We start from the raw sequence: 19,860 nt of genomic DNA, 5'->3' as shown, positions 1-19,860 counted from the left end.
CACTGCTCCTGAGTCCCTTGTGGCCAACTGAATGCGGTGACTGGAGCATACTGTCGGCATATAATGCCGAGCTCCCTCATCCACGTGGTGCACCAATCGTTTAGCGTGGCGGTGTATCCTAGAGGAATGTCGATCTAAATCCACTATTTAGTCCTATCCAGGTGATTTAGCGATATGTTCTTCGCTGCACCATGGCCTAACCTGACCGTGGACATAGATGCTGAAAGTATAGTTAATTTAAGAACAACATTATAATCATACACATGAATAACTATCATCAACAATTGACATGTAAATAAATTAATTGTATCCATACCAACACTGCTCATGACGGTCGGCAACTCACCCTGCGTGTCAGTTGCATAAGTGGTATCCATGTCTAGCCGAGGTTGCAATGGCTCAGAAAATGGTGCCACCGCATCAAGACCGATGGGGTCCGCCAATCTGGAGGATGTCGGATCATTTCCCCAATGTCGGCCTCCTGGTGCCATATTTACAAATTACTAGACAAGTAAATATAAGAAGTACGAATATTAGATGGATGCAGTATACATCTATTTTTAAGTTATTTACACATGTCAGATACATAGTGAAAAAAATAACATGCTTACCCCCCTAGACGTCCTTAATATCGATATCATCCTCACTTTCTAAAGTGTCTTTCTCTTCACTACAGTACTCGACCCCTATTTCATCTTCCCCATCAGTTTCTTCATTGTTGATGAAGTGAACGTCTATAGAAGGTTCAATTGTAATGTCAGCAGTCCCTACGTGTTCAACCCTGGCACCATCCCTATGCAATGGTATAGGATCAGCTTCTTCGACAACATCTGTAGCAAATTGCACTGTTGCATGGAAAGATCGCTCATTTTCTTGGAATGCAGTCTCACTAGCCCTCATCTCACTATTTGCAAATTCTGCAATAGCGTATAAACTTCGGGGAGGAATATTTTGGGCCACATGCCATTCACCCTTCAGTTTGGTGTCTTTAAGGTAAAACACTTGTTTTGCTTGCGTTGCAAGCACAAAAGGGTCATTTTGATACTAGGTCTTACTAAAATTGACAATAGTGAAGTAGGCATTGGTGTTTATCCTAGTCTTTTTATTGTTGATGTCCCACCAGGTACACTTGAATAGGTATATGACTCTGTTTGCTCCATAGCTAAGCTCTATAATGTCATCCAATACACCAAAGTAGTCAATTTCTTCATCTCCTTTTGTGCCTAGCACTGCAACCCTATAATTTTGAGTTCTTCTATGCAATTCGAGGAACTTTGTATGAAATCATAACCCATTAACAATGCAACCCCTGTAGTGGTTAACTCGTTGATCGGGGCACATGCCAACGCGTACAAATCTTTACTTGCCGTTGGTTCCTTATTGTAAAACATGACTTTCATCTATTAAATAAATATGAGTTTAGAAGAATAAATCGTCAATAGTGAAAACATACATTGCTTCTCACTCAAGCAGTTTTTGTTACTTACACGACTCCCAAACCATTTGATAAATTCCTTCTTATGTCTTTCGTCATTCCTTTCATTTTGGGCCAGGAGTTCAGCTTTATGTTTGCTATATGCAACAGTAGTACACTTTAATGTCAAGTAAGTATATAATTATGCATATGTACATACAATGAAAAGTAAGGAGTTTGGAACCACATACTCGATATATGGAACAATTTCATCACAATTGTTGAGGACATAAAAATGAGCCTTTTCTAGGTCATCCATATCAATGAAATCGTAAACTCGTGCACCGAGAGGCCGAACATTTTCTAGAAATATAGAGCTCTTGGGTTCTTCATCTTCGACATTAATAGCATAAATTTCTGCATTTCGCTCATCACAAGTGAACATTGTGTTAATATCATGTAGATACATTGAGCAAAATGCAAGACATTCACTGTCAATGTACGCCTCAATGATTGAACCTTCCGGTCGTGCCTTGTTGCGCACGTATCCCTTCAAAGTGGACAAGAACCTGTGCATTTTACGTAGAGTTATAGACTTGTAGACACAATAAAGAAAAATAAATAAAAAAAAGGAAATCACGTGACCATTATACAAGGACTTTATACTTTACCTCTCAATAGGATACATCCAACGATATTGAACCGGTCCTCCAATTATGGCCTCCCTTGGTAGAAGGACAGCTAGGTGGACCATCACATCAAAGAATGCTGACAGAAAAATTTTCTCCAGCTTGCATAGTATGATCATAATGTTATCCTCTAACCCGTTCAAGTACGTTTACGCTCAATTTTTTTTTAGCACAACTGCTGAAATAAGAATCCCAGCTTAATCAGCACGGAGCGAACATCTTCAGTCAAGTGTTCACAAAGGAAAACGGGTAGAACCCATTGTAGAAGGACGTGAAAGTCATGACTTTTCATTCCTAGCATCTTTCCTTCCTTTGTGCTTATGCATCGAGCTATGTTCGATGCATATCCATCGGAGAACTTCACTGATTTCAACCATTCGAAGAATTTATTCTTCTCATATTTTGAAAATATGTAACAAGCTGATGGCATAAGAATTTTGTCCCCATCACGAAACATGTCCAGCTCAGGTCGTATTCCCATATCTTCCATATCTCAGTGAGCATTTGCGATGTCCTTTGTCTTCCTATTTAGATCAAGCAATGTAGCAATGACATTCTTATAAATGTTCTTTTCGATGTGCATAACATCCAAGTTGTGGCATAGTAGAAGATCTTTCCAGAATGGCAACTCAAAGAAGATGCTTCTCTTTATCCAATTCAACTCCCACTCAGCGTGTTTTCTTTTTCTACTGGTCGGTGGTTTCCCAAATTTCACATCTCTGATCAACCTTAGCTGGTTTAATATCTCTTCCCCACTTAGCTGCTTTGGCAGCGACCTTCGTTCAAGTTTTCTATTAAAGCTTCTGACGCCATGAGTCCTCCAAGGATGTCTAGTTCGTAGAAAACGACGATAACACATAGAGTATAACTTGCGGCCACGCTTCAAGGATAAGGACCCAACATCCTTATTACATACTGGGCATGCTAAGTGACCCTTTTTGCTCTAACCTGGCTGGTTGCCGTATGCGGGAAAACCATTAATTGTCCACAAGACTGCAGCATGTATCCGAAATGTTGTCCTGGTTTCCACATCGAATGTCTCCACTCCTTTTTCCCATAATTCTTTCAACTCATCAATTAACGAACGTAGGTAAACATCAATATCATTACCAGGTGCTCTCGGTCCAGGAATCAGCAGAGACATATAAATGAAAGGTTCTTTCATACATGGCCATGGTGGCATATAGTATGGCATCATCATAACTGGCCACATGCTATATGGGTTGGTCAGGTTACCAAAAGGATTGAACCCATCTGAAGCAAGGCCAAGTCTGATGTTGTGAGGATCACTAGCAAACCACGGATGCATTTTATCAAATTCGGCCCAAGCTTCGGAGTCTGCTAGATGGCTAAGGGTGTTTCCATTTTGAATACGTTTCTTTTGATGCTATCTCAAATCTGTAGCAGTATTTGTACACATATACAATCGTTGCAGCCGCAGGATTAATGGTTAATATCGCAAAACTTTTTTGGGGATCTTTTTACCATTCTTCTGATTAGTTGTATACCTCGTTTCACCACATTCTGGGCACTAGTTTGCATTTTCATGTTCACCATAAAAGAGTGCACAATCATACCTACATGCATGTATTAGAGTGTAACCGAGACCCAAATCACGCGTATATGTCTTCACCTCATGAAAAGACTTGGGAAGTGTTTCACCATTAGGCAGTGCTGCCTTAATGAGGCTTAAATGCATGTTGAATGCGCTCTGAGATAACCCATGCATTGTCCTTGCATGAAGCAACTTTATTAGAAACTATAATTTTAAGAACTTTTTACAGTTTGGATATAGGGGCACTTGTGCATCCCTCATGAGATTAGCAAATGGTTTACCGAGTCGATTCAACATACTAGGATTGTAAGGTATGGTACCCACTGAAGTAGTTTCATCACCAGTATGCGACACACTGACATCACCCGTGTCCACTGCAATCCCCCTTTACAAGTCACCTAAAATTTCAATTAACCCTTTCAAACGTGTATCACCATCTACTATATTTGCCCCCTCATTTTCATCATCATCATTATCGCTCTAAACTGCGTTATCTTCACTGTGGAACACCCATCTTGGGCACCTTTTCTCCATTCCAAAGTCTGACAAATGTGAATGGACCAGATCAATGTGTTTGAATGTTATGTTTTGGCATTTCTTGCAAGGACACCTTATTCTACTAGCTTTGTCTGCACGAGGACACACAAACTCTATGAAATCATGTACCCCTTTCACGTATTTTGGCAAAAACCTACCCCGAGCATTCATCCAACTCTTATCCATGTTCATTAATTACCCTATAATATGTTCAAGTAAATGGTGTTCATTATATTCTCATAATGTTTATTATGCATGCATCGTGAATCCTATAATCAACCATCATACTCTAAAGGGTACGGATCCTATCCCATTCAGAAATGTTGCATTTACATTGCGATCAATTGCTCAAATTCCTTCGTCATAGTCATTATAAATTTTGGCAGCATCTCCCCATGGCTCTCCAAGTACATGAGATGGGGGAAGTGAAAATTTTTCTAATTTTCCATCACTAACAAATTGTCACGACACCCCACTATGCACCCAGAGAACACAAGTAGAGATGCACTCGAAATATATAATGATAATTGACAAAATGTAAACGATGACAACAATGTAAATACAACTTCCTAAACTGTCCACATTGGACAATCCAAGAATGGTTGAAATACAAACATTACTAATCATAAGTGAAACAAATAATTAACATGTTCAAGTGATTATTAGTCAACATAGTATGACTAATAATCAATTGAAATATAACAATTGATTTGTCTCGCATGTACGATTAGGAATGAGTGTATAGTAACCGTTCTTGGACGCGTCTAAGCTTCAATGAATACATGAAGTTGAAAAAAAAAAAAATGCAAGGGGCTATGATTTCAGGCTTTGGTTTTGAGGAATATAAGACTTATCTATGCATTGCATGTATGCATTTGTTTTGTAATAATATACGTAAGGACGATCAATTTTATCTAATGCAATGGATGACTTAAAATGACCTTTTTTTCAAAGTGGTGTAAACTTGTTTCCTTTTTTAAGGATTTTCAATATAAAATAGTTAGAATGGAGAATAACTTTCATTTTTACTAAATCGAAAAAGGGAATATCGCACCAAAGTGAAATGCCAAAATACTAAAAACTAGTATAATTGCCCAAGAAATATAAATACAAATAGAGGAATAGCATAATTTCACAAGCAATAGAACTAAACACAATAAAATAGCATTATTCCATCACTTTGAAGCAAAATACTACAATTTCATTGGAAGGGCAATCTAAAATAACACATTGATCATATAATCAAAATGTGTGAGTAGCTTAAATACCCAATAAAAAAATGAATACTAAAGTTTAATGATTGCTCATATAACTATTAAAGAGAATATCTAATTGGCAGGAAATGTAACTAAATTTATATATCCTTAATGTGATTGTGCTTACCGTACTCTCTAGCAAGTAACCCTATACTCAAGTCTTTCTAGATTTTCAATGCTTAATTCACAATCCAATGGCTAAGAATATTTTAAAAATTAAGTATTGGAAAGTATCATATTGCCTTGTCAATAGTATTTATCAAAATACTACTTGCCCTATGAAAGTATCTAAACTAGAATACACCTTTGTAATGCATATGCTATGAAAATATATTGTATTAGTACTAAGTAGGTGTGATAAGCATACTCAAATTGTAAAACAAGCTTATCAACATCAACTTGTGAATTTGAGATTACTTGATTCAATTCTAACATGGCCTACATATTGTTACCAAATACACATAAGGATCGATTTTTTTTTTCTTTCTTGATAATCATATTAATCCTCATACGATCATTTAGTATATAGTATATAGATAAATATGTTTTTAATACTATATTGATGAATTTAATCCCAAAAATTTCCATGACCTATCATCAAAACTATAAGCGCAGAGAATGAAAACGAAACGGAGAATGGAACAAATAATGGAAATAGAAATGCAAAGACTATTTAGGTAAAATAGACTTAATTTGTGAGCTATTTTAGATGATATAAAAATGAGAGAGCAATGTCAAAGCTTAGGTGAATAATTATACCAATTTATTGTTAGAATTTTAATGGTTAGAATTAACTGTCTGTTCAATTATGGAAAATATTTTTCATTTTTAATTGTTCAAATGATTGCAAAATGTCATTTTCTTTTCAAGTTTTTAAATATTTGTATATAAAAGTTCAAAAAAAAAAAAAGAAACGATTTTGTTTTGGTGGAGTAAAAATTTGAAAAATGCTCATATAAAATAATTTGCTCATAGGTTAACTTTTTAGTAACCTATTAAAGCCTTGAGAGAGCATTTGACACTGAAAAAAAGTACAAATTAATAGTGTGGTGCAAATTGTTCCATTCTCCGTTTCAAATTGTATTATCTATCAACTCCATCATATATATATATATATATATATATATATATATATATATATGTAAAATAGTGTGGTCTGATGGGAGGACCACACTAGTCCTCTCGAACAAAATTAAGATATTCTACCATAAATATATAGAAGTGGAGCATGTCAATAAAAAAAATAAAAATAAAAGAAAGAAAGAAAAGATGCCTAATTACTAATGTCCTCGCCTAGGGTCTTCACCACCCTCACATATATAGTCAACATCTTAAAATTCCACTTCGGTCTCTCTCTATCTATCTCTCTCTCTCTCTCTCTCTCTCTCTCTCTCTCTCTCACACACACACACACACACACACACACAATTATAGACCATTAAAGCATTCATATTTGCTTTTTCTCACAAGTCTTAAAAGGTTTGGATTGAAGGAGGCAAAAGAACTGGTTGAAAAGGTTCCTGTGTTGGTTAAACAAGGTATCACCAAGGAGGAAGCTAATGACATAATAGAGAAGATCAAGGCTGCTAGTGGAGTTGCAGTAATGGAGTAAAATCTTTTTTTTTGGGGGGGGGGGGGGGGTGCGTGTTCTATTTAAAAGGATTGTCATTGTAAGAATTATGGGTTTCGTAATATAAAATGGAATTTATGAGGGGCCAATAGCCATTATCATCACTCATTAAATGAATAATTAGGTCAAAATTTTATTTCTACAATGAATCACGGCCTTCAAATTTATTTCAATATTAGAACTCTGACTGGGTAAACTGATTTAGTGATGGCAAAATGGGTCAATTAGCTGAGTACAAGTGTTGACGAAGCTTATGGGTTTGGATTCAAATTGATCTGTTTATAAATTTTGTATAAAACATAAACTTGAATCTGTACAATTAGTTAATGCCTCGATGGGCTATAAATAGAAATTCATTAATAAAAATTTTCAACTAATGCTAGTCACTTTTTTGTTATAAATATTTATTATTTTGTTTAATATTCCAAAAAATATAAATTAATTTTTTTTATAATAGCCTCTATTGGTTAGATAGGTAAACCCAGTTTAGATTCATCCAATAAATGGGTCATGAATTCGATTTAAACCAATAAATCACTAATGAGTACTAGCCCGTTTTCTCACTCCCAGATTGATGCCACTAGTGGAAGTGTGTTTTGGAAGGAACTTTGGTCTGGGTGCCTGCCTGCATGCTATTTGATGGCCAAGCTGCATTACAAATGCACTACTACTACTACTACTACAACTACTAGTAAAGTTGTACATTGTGGTTATATATATATATATATATATATATATATATATATATGAATATTTGGTATTCAAATAAATAAGAGTTCCGATGTAAGATATAAATAAATCAATAGTTGTATAATAGAGGCAAAACAAAAAGTAAATTTGTTCAGTTAAATACGATCATAACTAAGTTGGAAATGCTGAGAAATTAAACACAAAATATAATAATCACATCAAACACAAAAATGTGTCAATTTATACTATGAAATAGAAAATGTCAGCATCATGTTCATGAAACTAATACATAAGGCTATGAAAAATCTTGTACTTTGTAATTTGTTGTTAGTTTGAAAAGTTGTATATAACGGAGGGGCATATTGGGGGAATGCTTCTCCTATTCCAATCTATGCAATATTGACACTTTGTATGGAACAATTTATTTACCATAAAACACATGAATTGGATTCACTTTGGTATGAGCTTCTTCTTTTGGAATGATTTGAAAAGAATATTCTTGAGTGTGAAGAAGCATAACCTTATGTAGTCTTGCTCCATATATTGTTACAAGTGTCAACCCTGGGTGCTCCACCCCCAACCCATTTCACATAAAGAATAATAAATTGTGTTAAGACTGACCATATCATTGTCAGTGCCTTGCAACATGTCGTGAAATTACATTTAAAAATGTAGTGATCGGAGTACCAATGGAGTATCAAGTTGTAGTAAGATAAACCATAGCATCAGTACGTGCCTCCCTAAACCATGATGAGATGCAATATAGATAATAGATGATAGTTTAATCATTTGTGAAACTGATTTTGAAAATTCCCATGCCCAAGAAGTTCTTGAGAACCTCAAGAGATTGATAGGGCTACAAATTGACTTCCAAAAGTCTGCCTGCCAATTTAGCCAAAATACCCAACATATATTAAAGAAGGTGATGGGAAGGAGGATTAATATCCATAAGATTTGTGATTGGGAAAACGTAGGCACATATATTAACTTTAGAAAAGGAAGTTGATATTTTCGAGAGTCTGGATAAAGGCTAGAAAAACATTGAAGGATGGAGATTGAGAATGTTGTCTTAAGGGGACATTATGGGGTACCTCCTAATATATATAATATTTCTATATGTAATCTACATACAAATCTATATAGGAAATCTATCTCTATAAAAGTCCTCAAATCAATTCCTCATGCATGCATGATTCATTCCTACATATCTCTATTTATATGCATGCATACATACATACATACAAATATAATTCCATTAACTAATTAATTAGGTTTTTCTATTTATAATCTATTTTTCCATTGTCCTAGATAAAACATTATACTTTTGTATAAATTTTTCCATTTCTACATGTGCTTTATTTGATAAATTATCAAGAATGCATTAATAGGCAAACGATAATCCTTTCATCCCCTAATTGACTACTGCCTAAGTAGGTTTGAAGGGTTTATTTGGAGTTCCGATCCCTATATACACACACACACACACACTTCTGTATAATTAGGAAAAAAACTTTCAAACATGATTGTCTTTTAGTAGTTAATATGTTTATATTAATATGTGTGTAGCATTTACCAATTCTTATATGTTAGAAATTGAAGTAATATATGTGAGCATTTCATTGTGTTGGAATCAAACATTGAAAGAATAACAAAATCCATTCAAATTTTTTTTAAATATTCAGTATATTCTTACAATGTTTTAAATACAACATTCCCAAATCAGATTTAAATATTCACAGTAGATAAAATCAATAAATATATGCTTGAAAGTAAAAAGATAAAAGTAAAGAAGAACCTGGGCTTGTGGTCGAGAGTAGGGGGAGACTGGGAGAGAGGATCGCTGGAGCAGGAGGGGTGCTTTGTAGCCGAGAGCAGAGGGAGATTGGAAGTGATCGAGGATCGTCGGAGTAGGATGAGGGGAAAAGGAGGAGCTGGAGCGAACTTGTGGCAGATCGAGAGTAAGGGGAGACTGGGAGAGAGGGTTGCCAGAGCAGGAAGGGAAAAGGATGAGCTGGCGCGGAGGCTTGCAGCGAAGAGCAACGGGAGATCGACTGGGAGCTCTATTTGTGGGAGCAAGCAGAGGGAAAGGGGAAGAAGCCAGGAGAAGGAGGGAAAATATCTCGCAGACATAAGGGTTTTTGGGCTTTAGTGATGGTTTCAAATCCGTCACTACTACTCTCCATTTATTTATTTTTTTATAAATAACAAAGCATTAGTGACGGTCCAAATTCGTCACTAATATAGAAATTCATCACTAATAAGACACCAATGGTGACGAATTTTCAAACTCGTCACTAATATTCTCGACATTAGTGACGGTTTCAAAATCATCACTACTACTCTCCGTTTATTTTTTTTATAAATAATAAAGCATTAGTGATGGTCCAAATTCGTCACTAATATTCTGAACTTAAATTTTTTTATATTTTTTTTAAAAAAGGAAGTATTAGTGATGAATCTAGAAATTCATCACTATTAGTATCTTATTAGTGACGAATATATACAGCATCGTCACTAATACTCTGAATTGAAATTTTTTTAATTTGTTTTAAAAAAAAGGAATTATTAGTGACGGTTCCCAAATCCATCACTAATAAGGGACAAAAAGTGACAATTTCATAAATTCGCCACTAATGCTCTGAACCTAATATTTTTTAATTTTTTTAAAACAGGTAGTATTGGTGACGGTTGTCAACCGTCACTAATAAGGGCCAATAGTGACGAATCTACAAATTCGCTTCATAGTCTGAACTTAAATTTTTTTAGTAGTGACGGTTGTCAAATCCGTGCCCTATTAGTAGTGATAGTTCTCCCAAACCATCAATAATACCCTTAACCAAATTTATTTTATATTTTTTAAATAAAAAACTAGTAATGCCAGTTTCAAAACCGTCACTAATATGCTATTATTAGTGACGGATCTTGCAATCCGTTACTAATACCCTTTACTTAATTTTTTTATATTTTTTTTAAACAAAAATACTAGTAGTGATGGTTTCAAAACCATCACTAATATGCTCTTATTAGTGACGGATCTCCCAATTCGTCACTAATACACTTTACTTAATTTTTTAATATTTTTTTTTAAATAAAAAGACTAGTAGTGACGGTTTCAAAATCGTCACTAATACACCATTATTAGTGACGGATATCCCAATCCATCACTAATACCATTAACTAAAATTTTTAAATATATTTATAACTATTAGTAGTGACGGTTTGTTAATTGTCACTAATAAGTGACTTTTAGTGACGAATTTAATTCGTCACTAATACCATAAAATCGTTGCTAATATTTTTCCAGAAAAATTTTCGCGCAAAAATTGTTGGCCACGCAGTTTTTAGTGACAAAAAGTATTAGTGACAGTTCTAAACCGTCACTAATAGTTTTGTAGTAGTTACAGCTGCTAAAACCGTCACTAATGCTTACACTATTAGTGACGATTTTAAAACCGTCACTAAAAACCTGTTTTTTTTTGTAGCGACACTCTCACACTTTGACTGCAATATTTGCATTATCTTGAGAGTAGTCATTTAGTCTTCATTGAGCTTATAAATCCTATCATATTAAAGTGCATTGGTTATACTGGTACAAATCCGTTTATTGGAGAAGCACGTATATTGTACACGAAAATTTAGATTTTATTATCTGTTGTATTCCATGTGTGGCCTGAGGGGGTGTTGATCTAGCCCGTAAGGATTGGTTGTAAAAGTTGTGGTCAGCCCTAGTAATTTGACCTGGTGTTGTATTCGATGCCGCTCCACCTGTGAAGTGAGCCTTAGTAGAATCCTTAGGCTTGCGAGCTACAAGCTGGGATGCAGGCACATTTGTCGAACCTCGATAACACATTTGGTGTCACCTTTATTTTATCTGCTTTACTGTTTTGTGGTCGACTGTTTAATTTATCTGGAGCAAATTAATTAAAGTTGCATCAATTTGTTAATTACATATATGCTTTAGATTGACCCTAGGTTTGTGAAATACTGCTGCTGGTTAATTGACCTAGGCAGAAAAATGTAAAATATCCAATTCACCCCCCCTTGGGATTACAGTAAAGCCAACAATGTCAAGAGTATAAACAATCATTTTTGCATTTCTTAAACTAGTTTTACCGAATATTTGTCAACTATATTTATCACTTTATCAGTATAGTTGTCCCTATAGATCATAAATGCCTTGGAAAATGTATATTAAGGCATGCTATGTAGTTCATGACCCAGGAACATTTTATATAAAATCATAAAGCTTTAACCTTAGGATATAATGTTCAGGGCTTTCAAAATAGCCTCAACATTCAAAAGGAACGAAATATATGCATATGGGTCTTTAATGTTCATTCTATAGGGATGGTGCTTAGCTTCTCTAAATATCTTATGATTATGCCAGGAAGAAGTTTATTTTTCATTTAGTTTTCACTCATCCTTTCAAACAGATTTGAACATTTATTCTATCATAATCATCTTTGTATAAGGTTTTATTTTGAAAAAATTCTTGTTGAAATTTTGATAGCATGTTGTCTGTAAATTAGACATTTTCCATAAAATTTGTACTTGATAATTGGTTGTTTTCAACAAAATAGATCATACAAAGAATGCAACAACCTAAAATTTCTACGAGCTTGCAATTCTCATCATTGCATTTGCCATGTAGGAGGCATTCAATAAAAGCATGCAATTCAGTAGTTCAATCAATAGTTCATAATACCATCCATCAAAAAGAATTTTTCATTTAATGTATTATGGATAGTAATTTACAATTCTGATCACATAAAGGTGTAATGGTATAAACACAGTAAGATTATTAGAGCATTCAATTTATATAGCAACGAAAGAAAAAGAAAAAAAAATGTTTCCCCAGAGTTATGCACGGTCACAATCTTATGCCTTGATCTTCTTTTCATTCTTTAAGGTCATAGCCAAGTGTTTTAAGATTTTCAATGATTTTAAGCTTGGCCCTTCATGCTTTGGATTAGAGGACCAAAAAGTCATAACCAATAATTTTCATGGTCATAAGCTTGCATAGGCTTTTATGAATTTCAATGCGTGAGAGGCACAAGTTCAAATGGCTTTTCATTTTCAATGATTGTGCATAGGTTTCTTAGTCATTTGCATTTCCATATATGCTGAAACCTATAGCAATCATTTAAGCCACTTGAAACCCAACAGAAGCTCTAATTGATTTGGTTTAAAGTTTGAGAGCTTGTGAAACGTGATAGCATAAATACTCTTTAAAGTTAAATCACTATTTGTTTCAAAAGAGTATTCAGGAGACGCTGAACATTTTCCAAAATATTTTCATGCAAGTAATCATGTCTAGGCTTGGGCAAAGAGCAATTATGAGTATATGAATATTGTGAACAATGCTCTTTGGAGAATGGAAAGTATCCTTAAGATATGATCATGATTAAGAACAAGGATACAAACCAATGAAGAAGTGAATCTTTAGCGGATGTGATCATGGTATGGTAAAGATTTCCTATGAAGAAGATAACCCAAAATTAGAGGATTTTAACATTTTAAGCACAAAAGGATAATTCAAGTTTCACTAAGTGAAGATCTTAAATCCCTTGGTGGATGATCTCTAATTTGAGTACGAATGGATATCTTTAGAATAAGCACTAGTAGAATAAGAAATTTATGATTATTAGTGCTTAATCCTAGAGTGATGACTAAACTTTGATCCAGGCTTTTAGGTTTAAAGATAAGCTTAGGCATAAAGGATATATAGTGTGAGACGAATCCCTAAACCTCAACTTCTTGAAATGGACCAAGTATGCTTAAGTTAAGATGTTTATATTTAAGCATGAGTTAAGCATTAGGAAATATATACCTGGCACAATTGCCTTGTCCATTTCGAAGTGTATTTTTTACTTCAAGTAGGTTTCTACCAATATTCTCACATTTTATCCAATCATTATATATATATATATATATATATATATATATGTATGTATGTATGTATGTATTAAGTTCAGGTTGTATATTTTTCTTGAATTTCCATATTGGCTTAATTTTTCAAGACTCTTAGTATATAAAATTTTGAATAGTGAACATATACTAAGTTTCTACATTTTAAGCCTGAACCACTTCCTAAGCCTTTAGTCAACACTCCCTTTCAACCTAGGAGCTAAAGATTAATTAAATGATTATGTAATTCCAATTGGAATCCATTTTTCCTTAGGTCCTAAGGGGTTTGCTTTGCTGATTATCCATTTCATTTGCCTCGGGCACCCCTAAATAGACAGGTGTATGTGATGTGCCCTTTTCTTTCACCATATAAGCATAATTTATGTGCATGTGAAAGATTTTACTTATATCTTATTTCTACACGATCAGGCATGACTATGGAATTTTGAGCCTGAGCCCTTTTTGAAAAGATTTTTTTTTTTTTAACTCCTAAGGGTTTATCATGATTCTTCTTTTCACTTTTAGGCTTTGATCTACGTTCAGAATCATCTCCCTTTTCTCCCTCCATGCAAATAATTTTCAAAATTTTCTTAATATTTTTATTTTCAAGAGTGGCACAATATTCTTTCAATTCTTTCAAATGATTTGCCATTTTCTTATTTTCATTCTTCAAAATTGTTTCTTGTTTAGACATTTGAACTAGAAGCTTATGCATTTACATTCTAGTTCTTTTTAGAGAGCATGCCATTATCATTAGACCTATTGCATGATTCAGTACAAGATTTATCTCTATAACTATCATATGAATCAATGCATGCTTTGTCAATAGATTTATCACAAGGAATACCAGTTGATTCATCATACAATATATTGTAATATTTTTCATGAGAATCATTGCATGCATCATTAACAGAATTATCATGATATTCAACAGATGATTCAACATTTGACATATCACAGCATTTAATGTAAGAATCATTAGTTGAATTTGAGTTAGAATCATATACTTCTTTTTTTGTTAATGCAATTACCCCCATGATTTACTACATTTTGATTATTTGTGTGTGACACTTCTAGAGACGTGGTCTCCTTTCCCTGGGTCTCTCCATACTTCTGTTCAAATTTATCCCAAATTTCCTATGCTCTTTTACAAGCCATAATCTCAAGAAAAACGTTAGACTCTAAGGTGAAGTATAGCATATGCATGGCATTAGAATTAATCAAGTTAAAATCATTTTCAAAAATTTGTGCACCACTTCCTTTAGCAATCACTTACGAAGCATTCCAGTCCATTGCTTTTATAAATATGCTCATTCTAAATTTTCAAGCAGTGTAATCAACACCAAAAAATAATGGAGGACTGGAAGGTGATGATCCCTCTATGAATGGGGATACACCAATGTGAGTCATCACAATCTTTAGCAAAAATGTTAAGTCAATGCCACGAGGCCCTGATACCAATTGTTCACTTTGGTGTAGTCCCAAGAGGGGGCCGAATTGGAATTTTAAAACTTTCCTAGGTTTAATTCAAGTCCACAAGCATTGTATTGCAACTTAGAGTTTTTCTAAATAGATTCCAATACCCACAATATTCAAAGTATGTATGAAAAACGATCAAAGTAATAAATAATTAAACATACATGTACATTTATCAAAGTATGAAAATATAAAGAGTATAAGGAGAAGAGAGAATGACACACAATATGATATCGGTGTTCATCCAACACTGCCTACGTCCCCACCTCAAGCTCACAAGTAGGATGATTCGCTACCTTTGCTCACTTATGGGTGGAGCGACACCATTTACAACATCCTCTCCTTACTAGGCGAGGGAAATCTCAGGTCAAATTCATAGGCCTATCCTCAACCTTTACAACCTGATCCTTACGGGTTCGATCAACACCCCCTCAGGCCTCCCCTCTAATACAATCAAATAATATAAATTTTTTGTATAATTGAGATGCTTCTTACACTAAGCAGATATGTACCATAATAAGCACAATACAACCAATGCACTCAAATATGATAAGAGTTAATACTCGAGTGAGTATATCAAACACATCTCTCAATCAAATAAATTATATGACAATGTGAGAGATGCTAATGTGAATTTATATGTCAACTCTCAAGAATATATATATATATATATATATATATATCTGTGTGTGTGTGAGAGAGAGAGAGAAAGAGAGAGAGAGAGAGAGAGAGAGAGAGACCTTTGATTTAATATAGTATATTCAATAAATGAATAATAAAAGGTGCTTTAAAAACCCTAAGGAAATATCTCAAAATAATTTATCAAGTATTAAGTATAAGAGATATCTGGATTTCTAGCTTTTCAAAAATATTTTGCTAAAAGCATAAGACAAGCTCTTGAATCTTGCAACAAGAATGTAAGACTCACAAGCCGTAGAGAGTTTTCCCAAAGAAACTTATGAATAAAATCACAAGGAAAAACTCAAGCTTACTCTCAATAAAAATTAATATCAATCAAAGAGTATGAGAGTGTAAGCTTATGCTATGGATGATTTCAAGATACTCTAACCAAAGAAATTTTGCAAGATGAATGTGTAAGAGTGGGATTTGTAAGCTTGTCAAGAAAAAATGAGTATTTAAAAAATCAGAGGATTTTTTCTAACGATGTATGTTATTCTAATACTAATTAAGACAAATGAGAGAGTATATATAGATACTCCAAAAAATATAATCGTTGGGGACTCATTTGGTATTTTTGAAAATATTTTTAATTATGTTTAAAGAAAATTAACCCTTTTTAATTGCGGTAAAAATTTAACCAAATCGAGAGGTTCAGTCGACCACTTTAATAAGTTTGGTCGACCATGGCAATTTTGAACTATAGGTATGGTTGACCATTTCAGGGCTATTTTGAACCCTTTGTGGGTTCAGTCGACCAAGACAAGGGATGGTTGGCTACTCATCTAGGTTCGGTCGACCCAAGCTAAAATGAACTGTACATTTGGTTGATCGAGCAGTTGGGGAGCCAGACACTCTATGATTCGGTTGACCTGGAATGGTATGTTCAATTCAAAATGGTCGACAGAGTGAAATCAACATGTTGACTTCTGACCAGTTCGGTCAACCAAGGCATTTATAATGCCAAGGGTTCGGTTGACCGAGGCTTAGTCAACATTTTGACTTTTTAGCCAATAGAGTGTTCGGATGACCAAGCTAGTTATTACTAGAAGGGTTCGGTTGACTGAGGCTATTCAAAAACATAATTTTGACCCTAATTATGACCCTAAGTTTTATTCCTGTTTATATAAATGTGACATTTTAGCTTAAGGGGTCCTAAGGTCAAGCTATGGTCATTGAGCTTATTCAACCTATCATGCATGCAATTCATTAATTATTACAAACCCAAATGAAATGCAATTACAATAAATAAATGGTCTTCATTCTTTTTGTTCCTCAACCTCTTTGCTCTTCAAATGCCATATGTGATGTGGTCTTTGTGTTCCTTATGACTTTCATGTGTTCCTACCCTTAGTGCATACAAAGGATGATCCTATTTAAAGAACTTAGTGCACAGGTAAGAACCATTGGATTTGTCATAATCAAAACGAGAAGGGCTCATAGAGTCAACACTTTCGCCTATTGAAGGAGGGTTTGTAAAAGGCTTCTCCACCTACTAAAAGAGAGAGGCTTCTCTGCCTATTGAAAGAGGAATAGTGGATCCTCAAGCAGGTTGCTTGAGGCAAGGATGTAGGCACAGATCGCCAAGCCTTGTAAAAACAGTGTCACTCTCTCTTTCTTACCTCTTTTATTTTTAAGCATATTTATATTGGTATTTATCTGCTATGAATGCTACAAAGATTATATTTATTGTATTGTTTGATTATTGGAATCATAGCAAAAACTTGTTTATATTCAAAGCAATATTGATAGATTTATCTGCTGAAAATCCTATTCTTATTGAGAAGTTGGATCACTTGTGGAAATCATGGTGAAAATTGATTAAGGCTTTGCATACCCCCCTCTTGCGATCATACCTTAACTCACAATTGGTATCAAAGCCTACTTGCAATAAACCTAACAAGTAGTTGCATAAAGATCTAATAGCAAACCTAGGAATATTCCTTTTTGGTGAGGGTCAATCCTCCACAACGCCTCCAATTTTTTGTGGTGTTAATTACACTTTTTGGAAACAAAGAATGAGGATTTTTATTCAAACTATGGATTGGAGGGCTAAGAGAGTGATGTCCAAGGAAACTATGCGCCTACAAAAATCATCGATAATAAAGAAGTTCTCAAGGTTGAAAGTGAGATGAACAAAACTAATATGAAGCTAATGCAAATTAACTCTGGTGCTATGAATGCCCTATACTATGCGTTAGGCACAAATGAATTTAATAGGATTATGGCATGTAAGAGTGCTAAGGAAATTTGGGGAAAACTAAAAATCACATATGAAGGAACCATAGACGTTAAGGATAGTCATATAGACATGTTCACTAGTGAGTATGAAGCCTTTAAGATGACCCTTAATGAATATATTTCCAGCATGTACATTAGATTCACACACATTATAAATTCCCTTAACGCTCTTGGGAAGACTTACCCCACTTACGACATGATTAAGAAATTACTTAGAGTGCTCCCATCTATTTGAGAACCAAAGGCCACAACAATTTCCAAAGGTATAAATTTAAAGGTGATGTCCCTAGACGAGCTCATCGGGTCACTTCTCACGTACGAGATGGCCATCAACATACAAGCAACTGAACACGATAAAGCTAAGAAATTTATTACTCTCAAAGCTTCCAAGGAAAGCTCGAGTGATGAAGATGATGAATAGATGGTTGAAGATGACATAGCCCTCATCACCAAAAGACTCAGAAGGTTCTTCAAGAAGAACATGAAATTCACAAGAAAATTTTAAGGCTCTAGGATGGACAGAAGAATCAAGTAGAAAAGAGACAAAAGCAGAACCTCCTACTTGTTACAATTGCAAGAAGGTGGGTCATATCAAATAAGATTGTTCACAACTCAAAAAAGACTCCAAGAAGAAGAAGAAGAAGAAGAAGAAGAAGAAGAAGGCTATGAAGGCTACTACTTGGGACAACTCAAGTTTAGCAGCTCAGAAAGTGATTCAAGCAATGAGGAGGTTGCGAACTTCTGCCTTATGGCACTAAACGATGATAAGGTACAAAACTCTTATTCAAACTCATTTATTGAATCTTGTGATGAATCATGTGATGAATCTTGTGAAAGCATGCCTTCTTATACTAAATTGGGAATTGAACTATTTAAATTACATAAGAGTCTTGTTAGGGTGTCTAAAAAAAACACTACATTGAAAAATGAAAATGAAGCTTTAGTAAAGGAGTTGGAATCTAATAATATTGTTGAAAATAAAAAGGACTTGAATATTACTATAGTAGAAAATAAGTTTGAAAAATTGACAAAAGAGCTAGAAGACTTAAAATCCTAAGCTACTCTTGAAAATAAGAAGGATTTGAAAATCACTAGCTTAGAAAGTAAAGTAGAAGACTATTCAAAAATAAATTATAAATTACGTGTGGAAAAGATAATTTTGATAAGTTGGTAGGTTCTCAAAAGATGAATTTGGATAAAAAAGACATCAATTTTAATGGAAAAGAAAATAAGATAAAGAAAAACTTTTCCATGTGATATTTTGTAAAAGAGTCTTAAATATTATGCCAACACTTCTTCGAATAATGTTTACACTCACACCACGTGTTTCTTGTGCAAAAAGAAGGGTCATATCAAATTTTATTGCCCATTTAAAAGGAAAGATATGAAAACTAAAAAGGTTTGAAAAATTAAGGAAACATCCAATGCTAACCCAAAAGGACCCAAGGAAGAATGGGTACCAAGAAGAATTACATAATCATTAAAATAGTTCTTCCTTTAATCTTAGGATTCGTCATCTATTAAGGATTATGTAGACTCGAACTTACCTAAATGAAAAGGGATAATGGTGACGAAATAATGCTTTGATAGTGAATAACGTTTTAAAATGTTAAATCCTTGTATATGGATGTACTATATTAAGGACTTTAGATGTTGGAATTGGTGTATTCCCAAGAGGAGAGGTGAATTAGAATTTAAAAATTCTTCCTAAGTTAAACCAAATTTGACAAGCAGTATTACACAAACCTAGGGACTTTCTATGTAATCACAAACTCAATCAAATATTC

This window comes from Malania oleifera, chromosome 4 (genome assembly GCF_029873635.1).
Source record: "Malania oleifera isolate guangnan ecotype guangnan chromosome 4, ASM2987363v1, whole genome shotgun sequence".
NCBI classification, from domain to species: Eukaryota; Viridiplantae; Streptophyta; class Magnoliopsida; order Santalales; family Ximeniaceae; genus Malania; species Malania oleifera.
Note: the sequence above shows the minus strand (reverse complement) of the source record.